This window comes from Marmota marmota, unplaced genomic scaffold (genome assembly GCF_001458135.2).
Source record: "Marmota marmota marmota unplaced genomic scaffold, marMar, whole genome shotgun sequence".
NCBI lineage: Eukaryota > Metazoa > Chordata > Mammalia > Rodentia > Sciuridae > Marmota > Marmota marmota.
In genome coordinates, this window is record NW_026000241.1 from 30,650,397 (window position 1) to 30,653,661 (window position 3,265).

Genomic DNA, 3,265 nt, shown 5'->3' on the forward strand with positions numbered 1-3,265 from the left:
GTAGAGGATAGGAAAGGTAGCAGAATACAACAGTTACTAATAGGGCATTATGTAAAAATGTGGATGTGTAACCGATGTGATTCTGCAATCTGTATTTGGGGTAAAATTGGGAGTTCATAACCAACTTGAATCTAATGTATGAAATATGATATGTCAAGAGCTTTATAATGTTTTGAACAACCAATTAAAAAAAAATCACAATGGTTTCCTGTTTTGTTTGTTTTGTTTTGTTTTGTTTTGCTTTGTTTTGTGTTTGTTTTTAGTCTTAAACCATCTTGCTTTTTAGCACAGTACACTCTATACTGTGATGCCATAAGGTAAGAACAAAACTTAGAGCTACTGTGATAATAAATCCAAAATTGTTCTGATGTCCCCATTCTACTTTTCCTATAAGTCTGTTCCTCCCTGTCAGACAATCTGCTTGTAATTTAATTCAGTGTGAGTCTTCTCTTCTGCATGATAAGGGACACATTAAAACTGATAACAGCTATGGATAGGTTGCTAATGTGTCCAACTAGAAAAATGCATTCTCTTCTTCCAAACTCCACTGAATGGATGTCTTTAAAAAAGTCATCCCTAGTAACATTCTGTACCTCAGTATGGTCAACTCCAAGAGAACATCTTACTAGTAAAATTACTGATGTCTTCACCACTTTGCATTTCAATTATTTATAGGTATATCTGCCTTCTTTGAACTCCCTCAGGGCAATGTCTGAGAATCACTTAACTTTATAATGTCAGTACCAAGTATAATGCCTCTCTCATAGCAATAGCTAAATACTGTTGAATAAAGGAATAAAGGAGTAAATGAAATGTTCTATTCAAGGAGACGATTATGGACAAGGAAAACTAAAAGAAGCAATTAATTCTGTTTTAAGGTATTGATGAAAGCATTATTAGATTTCCTTGAATGATTTTGTTCCTAAACTAAAATACAAAGTGTTTATCTTTTGAAAGTTTTTAACTTATAAAGAAAAAAATCTCATACCATAGATTACTTGTTTGCCCCCAGAAAATAAAAACATCTCTATCTAGTTTACTTTAAACTAAGAACAAAGGCTAAATTGAAAAAATAACACAAAATATTCAACTAAATAATATTATTTCTATTGAAAGGAAAAGGTAAACATACTTGCTTCACTTTTCTCATTGTGTAATTTGTTTTATTCAGTTGCAAAAGAAAGAAATATTGAATAGTCCAGAATTATTCTCTAACCATAACTTTCAAAATTTAACTTGGTTCTACTGAAAATATTCTAACCAAAGGGATTCAGTTCTCTCCCCTAAAGTTCTAGTGTTCTGAGTTTACTCTATTGCTCCTTGACTTCAAATCAATACCCACCAGATACAATTAAGGATTCATTCACTCTCCAGAATCAGTAGCCTAGGACTCCTTTGTCCTTACCTGAAAGATCCACAAATAATTTGTTCAGAAACAGAGTTGAGATTGGCTTGCTTTTCCTGATCAATGTTGAACAGGAAGAAAGTATATGATACCCAGAACAGCAGCAATATTCTCCAGTATCTAAAATATTTAAGGAGATACTGATATTTCGCAGGTATTCTGAGAGTTGCTAGTCTGGTCAGAATTCTTACAAATATTTACTTATTATTTTAAGGACATTTTTCCTCTATTTTCCTAGAGAATGGAGCCAAACAAGTACTTCTGAACTAAATATATTTGATTGATAGATGGTGGGAAAGTTGCTATAAATAAGTAGATAAAGAAAAGAAGGAGATTCTGCTCTCTAGGTTCTGTGGTATGTAAAACAGAGAGAAAAGTGAAAAAAAGGTAAGAAGAAAAGAGAAAGAGGGAAGTGAGAAATAACTGTAGTATGGAAGTATGTATAAACATGGATGTATAACCAATGTGATCTTGCAATCTGTACACATGGTAAAAATAAGAATTCATAACCCACTTGAATAAAATGTATGAAATATGATATGTCAAGATCATTGTAATCTTTTGAGCAACCAATAAAAAATAAAAAAATAAAAATAAAAATTAATCTGAAAAAAAACTGTAAATGAGTTAGCTCAGAATCTCTGCAATCACTTTACATGTAGTTTCCACATAAAGATCTTATCTTTTCTCAATTTTGCATGAGGACAGGAAATCCCAGCCCCACCCATAACTCAAAGGAGATCAGAGTGTCATGGCAACACCTCCCACTCTGTGGCAGACAAGAGTTAAAGGAGAAAATGCAAAAGAGAAAACTCTGCTTCAGAAACATTACAAATTCGAACTATGGGGAGTGTTGGGAAAACATATAACGGCAGCAGCACCCCAGAGAAAAACCCCAACATGGTGCCTAACGATCCTCATTCTCCTCTTTTTTACTTTCACTGGTGCGAAACGTTCCTGCCGGCACCAATGTTCAAATCCTGCTGGTGGGAAGCCTTAGCCCCAATAAGAATTAACTTCTTGGGCTCTGGAACTGACATATGGAAGAGCTTGCCAATAAATGGGAGACCCGTTATCTACCTCAGCCCTGCTACCTCTCCTTAGACCTATATAAACACACAGCCTTTTGTAATAAAGCGGAACCTCTTCAGTGATCTGTGTCGTGTGGTGTCTCCCATTCGTAGTGCGGTGTGGCGTCTTCCAGTCTTACGGTGGTGCCAAAAACCCGGGAGACGGTGTACTCGACAAACCAAGCCCCGTCTCCGCCATCGCCATCACCAACGACACATTTCGCCCTGTCTGTCTTTTGGGGCGCTGGCTCCCTGCACTCACCACTGATCGGGTTTAGGTAAGTTCCCCCTCCCCGGCTCACCAACTCCCTTTGGGCTGCCAGCAGGGGACGCGACCGTGATCGTCCAGCACGCACCTGACACCCAATAGGGAGGAGGGAATGCACCCCACTAAGACCTTCACCGGTCGCAGTGGACCCTCTGGTGACCCGCTTCCCTTTGGGGCGTGAGGCTTCTGGGTTTACACGAGAGAGGCTCCCTGGTCTCTTCCTCCTCCGCGGAAGCTGCGTCCCACAGGAGCTGCGTCCCACGGGAGCTGCATCCTGCGGGAGCTGCTCATAATTGACACACCAGCTCATAATTGCTTGGAAACCTTGGATGATTCCTCCTCTGTCATTCTTCCATTTCTAAGGGACAACTCATCAAGCCTGACCTTATCTGGTTCACTGATGGCAGTTCCTTTAGGCAGAATGGCACTCATTACCCTGGATATGCCATAGTTTCGGCCACTGAGATTATAGGGGCCAAAGCTCTGCCTTCAGGAACTACCAACCAGCAGGCCGAACTTATA

General features: G+C 39.0%; 1 long non-coding RNA gene across 1 annotated transcript in view; it reads left to right on the forward strand.

The window, feature by feature from the left end:
* The window catches only part of LOC125613713, a 44,526-nt gene extending 41,903 nt beyond the window's left edge, over window positions 1-2,623 (forward strand). Inside the window, exon 2 of the long non-coding RNA XR_007344262.1 lies at window positions 2,590-2,623. This is a non-coding gene — a long non-coding RNA (uncharacterized LOC125613713). The remainder of the gene's footprint in view (window positions 1-2,589) is intronic.
* Window positions 2,624-3,265: the final 642 nt, after the last annotated feature.